At 43.3% G+C, this 13659-nt stretch overlaps 1 protein-coding gene and 7 non-coding genes across 9 annotated transcripts in view; all 8 read right to left on the reverse strand.

The window, feature by feature from the left end:
- Window positions 1–13659, reverse strand: part of LOC142385525 (immunoglobulin kappa light chain-like) — a 202846-nt gene that overhangs the window by 60155 nt on the left and 129032 nt on the right. The gene's annotated exons all lie outside the window — the stretch shown is intronic.
- Window positions 2579–2650, reverse strand: trnae-cuc (transfer RNA glutamic acid (anticodon CUC)). Its single transcript has one exon. It is a non-coding gene; the product is annotated as a tRNA-Glu (tRNA).
- trnae-cuc (transfer RNA glutamic acid (anticodon CUC)) lies at window positions 6133–6204 on the reverse strand. The gene has a single exon. It is a non-coding gene; the product is annotated as a tRNA-Glu (tRNA).
- Window positions 7313–7384, reverse strand: trnae-cuc (transfer RNA glutamic acid (anticodon CUC)). The gene has a single exon. It is a non-coding gene; the product is annotated as a tRNA-Glu (tRNA).
- On the reverse strand, window positions 8494–8565 carry trnae-cuc (transfer RNA glutamic acid (anticodon CUC)). Its single transcript has one exon. It is a non-coding gene; the product is annotated as a tRNA-Glu (tRNA).
- Window positions 9681–9752, reverse strand: trnae-cuc (transfer RNA glutamic acid (anticodon CUC)). Its single transcript has one exon. It is a non-coding gene; the product is annotated as a tRNA-Glu (tRNA).
- Window positions 11001–11072, reverse strand: trnae-cuc (transfer RNA glutamic acid (anticodon CUC)). The gene has a single exon. It is a non-coding gene; the product is annotated as a tRNA-Glu (tRNA).
- trnae-cuc (transfer RNA glutamic acid (anticodon CUC)) lies at window positions 12336–12407 on the reverse strand. Its single transcript has one exon. It is a non-coding gene; the product is annotated as a tRNA-Glu (tRNA).

The following is a 13659-nucleotide window of genomic DNA, read 5'->3' on the forward strand; positions in this document are numbered from 1 at the left end:
AGAGCTGCTGGAAAGTGTTAAGCGAGCCCTTCTCTAAAGAGAAGTAGTAAATCTGCTGGCTGTAAAGTGTTATTTCAAATCAAGTGGTGCGCATAGGATGACTCCTTACAAACCAACGTCCTATTGAATTTGTGACAGGGCTCGATTAAATTGACATTCTAGTCATGTCATTGGAAAACAACAGCAGAAATGTCTTTGGTTTACGCTACTCACAGTGCCAAAACTTGGATCCCTCATTCCCTGACCGGAAATCGAACCCGGGCCGCGGCAGTGAGAGCGCCGAATCCTAGCCACTAGACCATCAGGGACCCAAAAGCAGTGCACACGGTACAGGTTGCAAGACTGTGGTAAACTCATTCCTAACTGGCAAATTAATTGGCACAGTGCATTGTACTGAAGTTGTGAACATTTTAGCCTTAGATGAAAGCAATTGTGCGCATCTGGAGAATGAATCCAAGCAAGCACAAGTTTCACGCTTTAGACTTCTCTCTTATTTCAGGGAGAAATAGAAAGATTCCTGAGTAAGAGTGAGTGTGTCATAGCCCTGCAAGAAAAACAGTTGATAGATGACTAAATAAGGGTCTGTCAGGGCATTGGTGGTATAGTGGAGAGAATAGCTGCTTGCCAAGCAGTTGACTCGGGTTTGATTCCCGGCCAATGCACTCTCTGCTCCTTGTATAATCAGCTTTCAAATGTACCTTGCTCTCTCTTCCTCTGCTCAGAATATGGGTGGCTTGTAGGGGAAACACAGTCTCCAGCTTAATGCACTCTAGCAACTCTTTGTAGAGGGGTGAAAAACAAGTCAATAGTAAATTAAAGCAATAATTAAGAAAATAGACACCCCAACATAATTTTTCATTTTGTATCTTTAACTTCTCATTGCAATAAGTTCTTTAGTGTCATTTTAGTTAGGCCTATGCAATTCCACACACAACCGCTAGAGGCGCTGTCGCACTGGTTGCATAGAGAAGATTGAGCACACAAGAAGAATAAATCTTCTGGTTGAATGAGAAAGAAGCTCAACGTGTGTGTCTCGTCTTTCTCATACCACAGGTCAGTAAAACGGTGTTTTATGCATACATATTAGTTTTCTGAAAGAGTTAAAAAGGTCTTTAAATCGAATCTCAACTAATGAGTCGCAAAGTTCGTTTTGTAATTGTATTGTGTACAAAAACGGGACTTGTTCATGAAGGCTAATCGGAGCTAATGCTAGCGGGCTTCTACACGTGTGAGCCAACTGAGGAGCTAGCTGAAGGACATTGTTCTGGTCTTTATTTTATTTTATATGATGTTTTTCATGGGTTGTTGAAAAACCTGATATGCCATATCGTTATGTGAAGCTGTGTAAAGAGGCACAGTAGTAAGGAAGCATTGCACCTTTTTCAGTTTATATTGAGAGAATAGTTGTTTATGTAAGATGTAAAATATTGTTTTCTTTTATGGAAAAATGGAAAAATGGATATTGTTAAAAGCTAAGATGCTTAAATGTTAAAATATATGTTATATATTTTTATTTGATAGTTAAATACAAAAGGTCTCAGGAAATAGGACAAGGTATTGAGTTTAAAGCACTAACTACAAAATTAATATGGTTTAGAGAAGTAAAAGCTATTTTTGAATTAATTTTGTATTTTGACAGAATTCATAATGCTAAATAGAGCATGTTGAAAGAAGCATTGTTTGGTTTAAAGGTATATTACAGTCAATTCTGATGTAATGAAGTTAATGGTTCTCTACTGAAGTATGCGATACCTGAAGTATGTGATATCTGAAGTATGTTGCATATGAGGTGTGTTTATAACAAGAAGAATAAATCTTCTGGTTGAATGAGAAAGAAGCTCAACGTGTGTGTCTCGTCTTTCTCATACCACAGTATCACACGTTGAGAGAAGATCATCTAACACATTACCCTAATCCATTCCAAGGTTGCCGGGTAACATCTTCAACCAAGGAAGCATTTTTTGCTATGACTCTTCAGTTAAAGTGATGGTCTGTTTTCTCATGTGCATTCTAAGTTCCTCCTCTACAAAGCAAGTGGGGAAGATTAGATTCCACAGTGCCGTACGACAAAAAAACGGGCCTCCCTCAAACTCGATCCAAGACGGATGGACGGCCAGCACCTGCCAGATCACCAAATGGTCCAAGTCTGCGGACAAAAACATTTTGTCCGACAATAGACCATGAAATTTCTCTTTTTCCGTATCATTCGTGGATGCCCATGTCATTTAATGACAAATAGCATTTGTCTTTGCTGCTCAAAATGTTATTAAGCACCGTGTTACACATCAAAGTATCAGAAAAACTTGATCATTCTTTTAGTTTTTAAAAGCCACAATGGTCCTAGAGCTGCTGGAAAGAGTTAAGCGAGCCCTTCTCTAAAGAGAAGTAGTAAATCTGCTGGCTGTAAAGTGTTATTTCAAATCAAGTGGTGCGCATAGGATGACTCCTTACAAACCAACGTCCTATTGAATTTGTGACAGGGCTCGATTAAATTGACATTCTTGTCATGTCATTTGAAAACAACATCTGAAATGTCTTTGGTTTACGCTACTCACAGTGCCAAAACTTGGATCCCTCATTCCCTGACCGGGAATCGAACCCGGGCCGCGGCGGTGAGAGCGCCAAATCCTAGCCACTAGACCATCAGGGACCCAAAAGCAGTGCACACGGTACAGGTTGCAAGACTGTGGTAAACTCACTCCTGACTGGCGAATTAATTGGCATAGTGCATTGTACTGAAGTTGTGAACATTTTAGCCTTAGATGAAAGCAATTGTGCGCATCTGGAGAATGAATCCAAGCAAGCACAAGTTTCACGCTTTAGACTTCTCTCTTATTTCAGGGAGAAATAGAAAGATTCCTGAGTAAGAGTGAGTGTGTCATAGCCCTGCAAGAAAAACAGTTGATAGATGACTAAATAAGGGTCTGTCAGGGCATTGGTGGTATAGTGGAGAGAATAGCTGCTTGCCAAGCAGTTGACCCGGGTTTGATTCCCGGCCAATGCACTCTCTATTCCTTGTATAATCAGCTTTCAAATGTACCTTGCTCTCTCTTCCTCTGCTCAGAATATAGGTGGCTTGTAGGGAAAACTCAGTCTCAAGCTAATGCACTCTAGCAACTCTTCAACCAAGGAAGCATTTTTTGCTATGACTCTTCAGTTAAAGGGATGGTCTGTTTTCTCATGTGCATTCTAAGTTCCTCCTCTACAAAGCAAGTGGGGAAGATTAGATTCCACAGTGCCGTACGACACAAAAAACGGGCCTCCCTCAAACTCGATCCAAGACGGACGGACGGATGGACGGCCAGCACCTGCCAGATCACCGAATGGTTCAAGTCCGCGGACAAAAACATTTTGTCCGACAATAGACCATGAAATTTCTCTTTTTCCGTATCATTCGTGGATGCCCATGTCATTTAATGACAAATAGCATTTGTCTTTGCTGCTCAAAATGTTATTAAGCACCGTGTTACACATCAAAGTATCAGAAAAACTTGATCATTCTTTTAGTTTTTAAAAGCCACAATGGTCCTAGAGCTGCTGGAAAGAGTTAAGCGAGCCCTTCTCTAAAGAGAAGTAGTAAATCTGCTGGCTGTAAAGTGTTATTTCAAATCAAGTGGTGCGCATAGGATGACTCCTTACAAACCAACGTCCTATTGAATTTGTGACAGGGCTCGATTAAATTGACATTCTTGTCATGTCATTGGAAAACAACAGCAGAAATGTCTTTGGTTTACGCTACTAACAGTGCCAAAACCTAGTTCCCTCATTCCCTGACCGGGAATCGAACCCAGGCCGCGGCGGTGAGAGCGCCGAATCCTAGACACTAGACCATCAGGGACCCGAAAGCAGTGCACACGGTACAGGTTGCAAGACTGTGGTAAACTCATTCCTAACTGGCAAATTAATTGGCACAGTGCATTGTAGTGAAGTTGTGAACATTTTAGCCTTAGATGAAAGCAATTGTGCACATCTGGAGAATGAATCCAAGCAAGCACAAGTTTCACGCTTTAGACTTCACTCTTATTTCAGGGAGAAATAGAAAGATTCCTGAGTAAGAGTGAGTGTGTCATAGCCCTGCAAGAAAAACAGTTGATAGATGACTAAATAAGGGTCTATCAGGGCATTGGTGGTATAGTGGAGAGAATAGCTGCTTGCCAAGCAGTTGACCCGGGTTCAATTCCTGGCCAATGCATTCTCTGCTCCTTGTATAATCAGTTTTCAAATGTACCTTGCTACCTCTACCTCTGTTCAGACAATAGGTGGCTTGTAGGGAAAACACAGTCTCCAGCTTAATGCACTCTAGCAACTCTTCAACCAAGGAAGCATTTCTTGCTATGACTCTTCAGTTAAAGTGATGGTCTGTTTTCTCATGTGCATTCTAAGTTCCTCCTCTACAAAGCAAGTGGGGAAGATTAGATTCCACAGTGCCGTACGACACAAAAAACGGGCCTCCCTCAAACTCGATCCAAGACGGATGAACGGCCAGCACCTGCCAGATCACCAAATGGTCCAAGTCCGCGGACAAAAACATTTTGTCCGACAATAGACCATGAAATTTCTCTTTTTCCGTATCATTCGTGGATGCCCATGTCATTTAATGACAAATAGCATTTGTCTTTGCTGCTCAAAATGTTATTAAGCACCATGTTACACATCAAAGTATCAGAAAAACTTTTAGTTTTTAAAAGCCACAATGGTCCTAGAGCTGCTGGAAAGAGTTAAGCGAGTCCTTCTCTAAAGAGAAGTAGTAAATCTGCTGGCTGTAAAGTGTTATTTCAAATCAAGTGGTGCGCATAGGATGACTCCTTACAAACCAACGTCCTATTGAATTTGTGACAGGGTTCGATTAAATTGACATTCTAGTCATGTCATTGGAAAACAACAGCAGAAATGTCTTTGGTTTACGCTACTCACAGTGCCAAAACTTGGTTCCCTCATTCCCTGACCGGGAATCGAACCCCGGCCGCGGCGGTGAGAGCGCCAAATCCTAGCCACTAGACCATCAGGGACCCGAAAGCAGTGCACACGGTACAGGTTGCAAGACTGTGGTAAACTCATTCCTGACTGGCAAATTAATTGGCATAGTGCATTGTACTGAAGTTGTGAACATTTTAGCCTTAGATGAAAGCAATTGTGCGCATCTGGAGAATGAATCCAAGCAAGCACAAGTTTCACGCTTTAGACTTCTCTCTTATTTCAGGGAGAAATAGAAAGATTCCTGAGTAAGAGTGAGTGTGTCATAGCCCTGCAAGAAAAACAGTTGATAGATGACTAAATAAGGGTCTGTCAGGGCATTGGTGATATAGTGGAGAGAATAGCTGCTTGCCAAGCAGTTGACCCGGGTTCCTTCCCGGCCAATGCATACTCTGCACCTTGTATAATCAGCTTTCAAATGTACCTTGCTACCTCTACCTCTGTTCAGACAATGGGTGGCTTGTAGGGAAAACACAGTCTCAAGCTAATGCACTCTAGCAACTCTTCAACCAAGGAAGCATTTTTTGCAATGACTCTTCAGTTAAAGGGATGGTCTGTTTTCTCATGTGCATTCTAAGTTCCTCCTCTACAAAGCAAGTGGGGAAGATTAGATTCCACAGTGCCGTACGACACAAAAAACGGGCCTCCCTCAAACTCGATCCAAGACGGACGGACGGACGGACGGATGGACGGCCAGCACCTGCCAGATCACCAAATGTTTCAAGTCCGCGGACAAAAACATTTTGTCCGACAATAGACCATGAAATTTCTCTTTTTCCGTATCATTCGTGGATGCCCATGTCATTTAATGACAAATAGCATTTGTCTTTGCTGCTCAAAATGTTATTAAGCACCGTGTTACACATCAAAGTATCAGAAAAACTTGATCATTCTTTTAGTTTTTAAAAGCCACAATGGTCCTAGAGCTGCTGGAAAGAGTTAAGCGAGCCCTTCTCTAAAGAGAAGTAGTAAATCTGCTGGCTGTAAAGTGTTATTTCAAATCAAGTGGTGCGCATAGGATGACTCCTTACAAACCAACGTCCTATTGAATTTGTGACAGGGCTCGATTAAATTGACATTCTTGTCATGTCATTTGAAAACAACATCTGAAATGTCTTTGGTTTACGCTACTCACAGTGCCAAAACTTGGATCCCTCATTCCCTGACCGGGAATCGAACCCGGGCCGCGGCGGTGAGAGCGCCAAATCCTAGCCACTAGACCATCAGGGACCCAAAAGCAGTGCACACGGTACAGGTTGCAAGACTGTGGTAAACTCACTCCTGACTGGCGAATTAATTGGCATAGTGCATTGTACTGAAGTTGTGAACATTTTAGCCTTAGATGAAAGCAATTGTGCGCATCTGGAGAATGAATCCAAGCAAGCACAAGTTTCACGCTTTAGACTTCTCTCTTATTTCAGGGAGAAATAGAAAGATTCCTGAGTAAGAGTGAGTGTGTCATAGCCCTGCAAGAAAAACAGTTGATAGATGACTAAATAAGGGTCTGTCAGGGCATTGGTGGTATAGTGGAGAGAATAGCTGCTTGCCAAGCAGTTGACCCGGGTTTGATTCCCGGCCAATGCACTCTCTATTCCTTGTATAATCAGCTTTCAAATGTACCTTGCTCTCTCTTCCTCTGCTCAGAATATAGGTGGCTTGTAGGGAAAACTCAGTCTCAAGCTAATGCACTCTAGCAACTCTTCAACCAAGGAAGCATTTCTTGCTATGACTCTTCAGTTAAAGTGATGGTCTGTTTTCTCATGTGCATTCTAAGTTCCTCCTCTACAAAGCAAGTGGGGAAGATTAGATTCCACAGTGCCGTACGACACAAAAAACGGGCCTCCCTCAAACTCGATCCAAGACGGATGGACGGCCAGCACCTGCCAAATGGCCAAATGCTCCAATTCCGCGGACAAAAACATTTTGTCCGACAATAGACCATGAAATTTCTCTTTTTTCGTATCATTCGTGGATGTTCATGTCATTTAATGACAAATAGCATTTGTCTTTGCTGCTCAAAATGTTATTAAGCACCGTGTTACACATCAAAGTATCAGAAAAACTTGATTATTATTTTATTTTTTAAAAGCCACAATGGTCCTAGAGCTGCTGGAAAGAGTTAAGCGAGCCCTTCTCTAAAGAGAAGTAGTAAATCTGCTGGCTGTAAAGTGTTATTTCAAATCCAGTGGTGCGCATAGGATGACTCCTTACAAACCAACGTCCTATTGAATTTGTGACAGGGCTCGATTAAATTGACATTCTTGTCATGTCATTGGAAAACAACAGCAGAAATGTCTTTGGTTTACGCTACTAACAGTGCCTAAACCTAGTTCTCTCCTTCCCTGACCGGGAATCGAACCCGGGCTGCGGCGGTGAGAGCGCCGAATCCTAGCCACTAGACCATCAGGGACCCGAAAGCAGTGCACACGGTACAGGTTGCAAGACTGTGGTAAACTCATTCCTAACTGGCAAATTAATTGGCACAGTGCATTGTACTGAAGTTGTGAACATTTTAGCCTTAGATGAAAGCAATTGTGCGCATCTGGAGAATGAATCCAAGCAAGCACAAGTTTCACGCTTTAGACTTCTCTCTTATTTCAGGGAGAAATAGAAAGATTCCTGAGTAAGAGTGAGTGTGTCATAGCCCTGCAAGAAAAACAGTTGATAGATGACTAAATAAGGGTCTATCAGGGCATTGGTGGTATAGTGGAGAGAATAGCTGCTTGCCAAGCAGTTGACCCGGGTTCGATTCCTGGCCAATGCATTCTCTGCACCTTGTATAATCAGTTTTCAAATGTACCTTGCTACCTCTACCTCTGTTCAGACAATGGGTGGCTTGTAGGGAAAACACAGTCTCCAGCTTAATGCACTCTAGCAACTCTTCAACCAAGGAAGCATTTCTTGCTATGACTCTTCAGTTAAAGTGATGGTCTGTTTTCTCATGTGCATTCTAAGTTCCTCCTCTACAAAGCAAGTGGGGAAGATTAGATTCCACAGTGCCGTACGACACAAAAAACGGGCCTCCCTCAAACTCGATCCAAGACGGATGAACGGCCAGCACCTGCCAGATCACCAAATGGTCCAAGTCCGCGGACAAAAACATTTTGTCCGACAATAGACCATGAAATTTCTCTTTTTCCGTATCATTCGTGGATGCCCATGTCATTTAATGACAAATAGCATTTGTCTTTGCTGCTCAAAATGTTATTAAGCACCATGTTACACATCAAAGTATCAGAAAAACTTGATCATTCTTTTAGTTTTTAAAAGCCACAATGGTCCTAGAGCTGCTGGAAAGAGTTAAGCGAGTCCTTCTCTAAAGAGAAGTAGTAAATCTGCTGGCTGTAAAGTGTTATTTCAAATCAAGTGGTGCGCATAGGATGACTCCTTAAAAACCAACGTCCTATTGAATTTGTGACAGGGCTCGATTAAATTGACATTCTAGTGATGTCATTGGAAAACAACAGCAGAAATGTCTTTGGTTTACGCTACTCACAGTGCCAAAACTTGGTTCCCTCATTCCCTGACCGGGAATCGAACCCGGGCCGCGGCGGTGAGAGCGCCGAATCCTAGCCACTAGACCATCAGGGACCCGAAAGCAGTGCACACGGTACAGGTTGCAAGACTGTGGTAAACTCATTCCTGACTGGCAAATTAATTGGAATAGTGCATTGTACTGAAGTTGTGAACATTTTAGCCTTAGATGAAAGCAATTGTGCGCATCTGGAGAATGAATCCAAGCAAGCACAAGTTTCACGCTTTAGACTTCTCTCTTATTTCAGGGAGAAATAGAAAGATTCCTGAGTAAGAGTGAGTGTGTCATAGCCCTGCAAGAAAAACAGTTGATAGATGACTAAATAAGGGTCTGTCAGGGCATTGGTGATATAGTGGAGAGAATAGCTGCTTGCCAAGCAGTTGACCCGGGTTCCTTCCCGGCCAATGCATACTCTGCACCTTGTATAATCAGCTTTCAAATGTACCTTGCTACCTCTACCTCTGTTCAGACAATGGGTGGCTTGTAGGGAAAACACAGTCTCAAGCTAATGCACTCTAGCAACTCTTCAACCAAGGAAGCATTTTTTGCTATGACTCTTCAGTTAAAGGGATGGTCTGTTTTCTCATGTGCATTCTAAGTTCCTCCTCTACAAAGCAAGTGGGGAAGATTAGATTCCACAGTGCCGTACGACACAAAAAACGGGCCTCCCTCAAACTCGATCCAAGACGGACGGACGAATGGACGGCCAGCACCTGCCAGATCACCAAATGTTTCAAGTCCGCGGACAAAAACATTTTGTCCGACAATAGACCATGAAATTTCTCTTTTTCCGTATCATTCGTGGATGCCCATGTCATTTAATGACAAATAGCATTTGTCTTTGCTGCTCAAAATGTTATTAAGCACCGTGTTACACATCAAAGTATCAGAAAAACTTGATCATTCTTTTAGTTTTTAAAAGCCACAATGGTCCTAGAGCTGCTGGAAAGAGTTAAGCGAGCCCTTCTCTAAAGAGAAGTAGTAAATCTGCTGGCTGTAAAGTGTTATTTCAAATCAAGTGGTGCGCATAGGATGACTCCTTACAAACCAACGTCCTATTGAATTTGTGACGGGGCTCGATTAAATTGACATTCTTGTCATGTCATTGGAAAACAACAGCAGAAATGTCTTTGGTTTACGCTACTAACAGTGCCTAAACCTAGTTCCCTCCTTCCCTGACCGGGAATCGAACCCGGGCCGCGGCGGTGAGAGCGCCGAATCCTAGCCTCTAGACCATCAGGGACCCGAAAGCAGTGCACACGGTACAGGTTGCAAGACTGTGGTAAACTCATTCCTAACTGGCAAATTAATTGGCACAGTGCATTGTACTGAAGTTGTGAACATTTTAGCCTTAGATGAAAGCAATTGTGCGCATCTGGAGAATGAATCCAAGCAAGCACAAGTTTCACGCTTTAGACTTCTCTCTTATATCAGGGAGAAATAGAAAGATTCCTGAGTAAGAGTGAGTGTGTCATAGCCCTGCAAGAAAAACAGTTGATAGATGACTAAATCAGGGTCTGTCAAGGCATTGGTTGTATAGTGGAGAGAATAGCTGCTTGCCAAGCAGTTGACCCGGGTTCCATTTCCGGCCAATGCATACTCTGCACCTTGTATAATCAGTTTTCAAATGTACCTTGCTACCTCTACCTCTGTTCAGACAATGGGTGGCTTGTAGGGAAAACACAGTCTCAAGCTAATGCACTCTAGCATCTCTTCAAGCAAGGAAGCATTTTTTGCTATGACTCTTCAGTTAAAGTGATGGTCTGTTATCCCATGTGCATTCTAAGTTCCTCCTCTACAAAGCAAGTGGGGAAGATTAGATTCCACAGTGCCGTACGACACAAAAAACGGGCCTCCCTCAAACTCGATCCAAGACGGATGAACGGCCAGCACCTGCAGGATCACCAAATGGTCCAAGTCCGCGGACAAAAACATTTTGTCCGACAATAGACCATGAAATTTCTCTTTTTCCGTATCATTCGTGGATGCCCATGTCATTTAATGACAAATAGCATTTGTCTTTGCTGCTCAAAATGTTATTAAGCACCATCCATCCATCCATTATCTATACCGCTGAATCCGTCGATCGGGTCGCGGGTGGGCTGGAGCCTATCCCAGCAGTCAATGGGCGAGAGGCGGGGTACACCCTGGACAGGCCGCCAGTCCATCGCAGGGCCTATTAAGCACCATGTTACACATCAAAGTATCAGAAAAACTTGATCATTCTTTTAGTTTTTAAAAGCCACAATGGTCCTAGAGCTGCTGGAAAGAGTTAAGCGAGTCCTTCTCTAAAGAGAAGTAGTAAATCTGCAGGCTGTAAAGTGTTATTTCAAATCAAGTGGTGCGCATAGGATGACTCCTTACAAACCAACGTCCTATTGAATTTGTGACAGGGTTCGATTAAATTGACATTCTAGTCATGTCATTGGAAAACAACAGCAGAAATGTCTTTGGTTTACGCTAATCACAGTGCCAAAACTTGGTTCCCTCATTCCCTGACCGGGAATCGAACCCGGGCCGCGGCAGTGAGAGCGCCGAATCCTAGCCACTAGACCATCAGGGACCCGAAAGCAGTGCACACGGTACAGGTTGCAAGACTGTGGTAAACTCATTCCTGACTGGCAAATTAATTGGCATAGTGCATTGTACTGAAGTTGTGAACATTTTAGCCTTAGATGAAAGCAATTGTGCGCATCTGGAGAATGAATCCAAGCAAGCACAAGTTTCAGGCTTTAGACTTCTCTCTTATTTCAGGGAGAAATAGAAAGATTCCTGAGTAAGAGTGAGTGTGTCATAGCCCTGCAAGAAAAACAGTTGATAGATGACTAAATAAGGGTCTGTCAGGGCATTGGTGATATAGTGGAGAGAATAGCTGCTTGCCAAGCAGTTGACCCGGGTTCCTTCCCGGCCAATGCATACTCTGCACCTTGTATAATCAGCTTTCAAATGTACCTTGCTACCTCTACCTCTGTTCAGACAATGGGTGGCTTGTAGGGAAAACACAGTCTCAAGCTAATGCACTCTAGCAACTCTTCAACCAAGGAAGCATTTTTTGCTATGACTCTTCAGTTAAAGGGATGGTCTGTTTTCTCATGTGCATTCTAAGTTCCTCCTCTACAAAGCAAGTGGGGAAGATTAGATTCCACAGTGCCGTACGACACAAAAAACGGGCCTCCCTCAAACTCGATCCAAGACGGACGGACGGACGGACGGATGGACGGCCAGCACCTGCCAGATCACCAAATGTTTCAAGTCCGCGGACAAAAACATTTTGTCCGACAATAGACCATGAAATTTCTCTTTTTCCGTATCATTCGTGGATGCCCATGTCATTTAATGACAAATAGCATTCGTCTTTGCTGCTCAAAATGTTATTAAGCACCATCCATCCATCCATTATCTATACCGCTGAATCCGTCGATCGGGTCGCGGGTGGGCTGGAGCCTATCCCAGCAGTCAATGGGCGAGAGGCGGGGTACACCCTGGACAGGCCGCCAGTCCATCGCAGGGCCTATTAAGCACCATGTTACACATCAAAGTATCAGAAAAACTTGATCATTCTTTTAGTTTTTAAAAGCCACAATGGTCCTAGAGCTGCTGGAAAGAGTTAAGCGAGCCCTTCTCTAAAGAGAAGTAGTAAATCTGCTGGCTGTAAAGTGTTATTTCAAATCAAGCGGTGCGCATAGGATGACTCCTTACAAACCAACGTCCTATTGAATTTGTGACGGGGCTCGATTAAATTGACATTCTTGTCATGTCATTGGAAAACAACAGCAGAAATGTCTTTGGTTTACGCTACTAACAGTGCCTAAACCTAGTTCCCTCATTCCCTGACCGGGAATCGAACCCGGGCCGCGGCGGTGAGAGCGCCGAATCCTAGCCACTAGACCATCAGGGACCCGAAAGCAGTGCACACGGTACAGGTTGCAAGACTGTGGTAAACTCATTCCTAACTGGCAAATTAATTGGCACAGTGCATTGTACTGAAGTTGTGAACATTTTAGCCTTAGATGAAAGCAATTGTGCGCATCTGGAGAATGAATCCAAGCAAGCACAAGTTTCACGCTTTAGACTTCTCTCTTATTTCAGGGAGAAATAGAAAGATTCCTGAGTAAGAGTGAGTGTGTCATAGCCCTGCAAGAAAAACAGTTGATAGATGACTAAATAAGGGTCTGTCAGGGCATTGGTGGTATAGTGGAGAGAATAGCTGCTTGCCAAGCAGTTGACCCGGGTTTGATTCCCGGCCAATGCACTCTCTACTCCTTGTATAATCAGCTTTCAAATGTACCTTGCTCTCTCTTCCTCTGCTCAGAATATGGGTGGCTTGTAGGGAAAACTCAGTCTCAAGCTAATGCACTCTAGCAACTCTTCAACCAAGGAAGCATTTTTTGCTATGACTCTTCAGTTAAAGGGATGGTCTGTTTTCTCATGTGCATTCTAAGTTCCTCCTCTACAAAGCAAGTGGGGAAGATTAGATTCCACAGTGCCGTACGACACAAAAAACGGGCCTCCCTCAAACTCGATCCAAGACGGACGGACGGATGGACGGCCAGCACCTGCCAGATCACCGAATGGTTCAAGTCCGCGGACAAAAACATTTTGTCCGACAATAGACCATGAAATTTCTCTTTTTCCGTATCATTCGTGGATGCCCATGTCATTTAATGACAAATAGCATTTGTCTTTGCTGCTCAAAATGTTATTAAGCACCGTGTTATACATCAAAGTATCAGAAAAACTTGATCATTCTTTTAGTTTTTAAAAGCCACAATGGTCCTAGAGCTGCTGGAAAGAGTTAAGCGAGCCCTTCTCTAAAGAGAAGTAGTAAATCTGCTGGCTGTAAAGTGTTATTTCAAATCAAGTGGTGCGCATAGGATGACTCCTTACAAACCAACGTCCTATTGAATTTGTGACAGGGCTCGATTAAATTGACATTCTTGTCATGTCATTGGAAAACAACAGCAGAAATGTCTTTGGTTTACGCTACTAACAGTGCCAAAACCTAGTTCCCTCATTCCCTGACCGGGAATCGAACCCAGGCCGCGGCGGTGAGAGCGCCGAATCCTAGACACTAGACCATCAGGGACCCGAAAGCAGTGCACACGGTACAGGTTGCAAGACTGTGGTAAACTCATTCCTAACTGGCAAAT

The sequence above is a fragment of the Odontesthes bonariensis genome, chromosome 8, assembly GCF_027942865.1.
Source record: "Odontesthes bonariensis isolate fOdoBon6 chromosome 8, fOdoBon6.hap1, whole genome shotgun sequence".
NCBI classification, from domain to species: Eukaryota; Metazoa; Chordata; class Actinopteri; order Atheriniformes; family Atherinopsidae; genus Odontesthes; species Odontesthes bonariensis.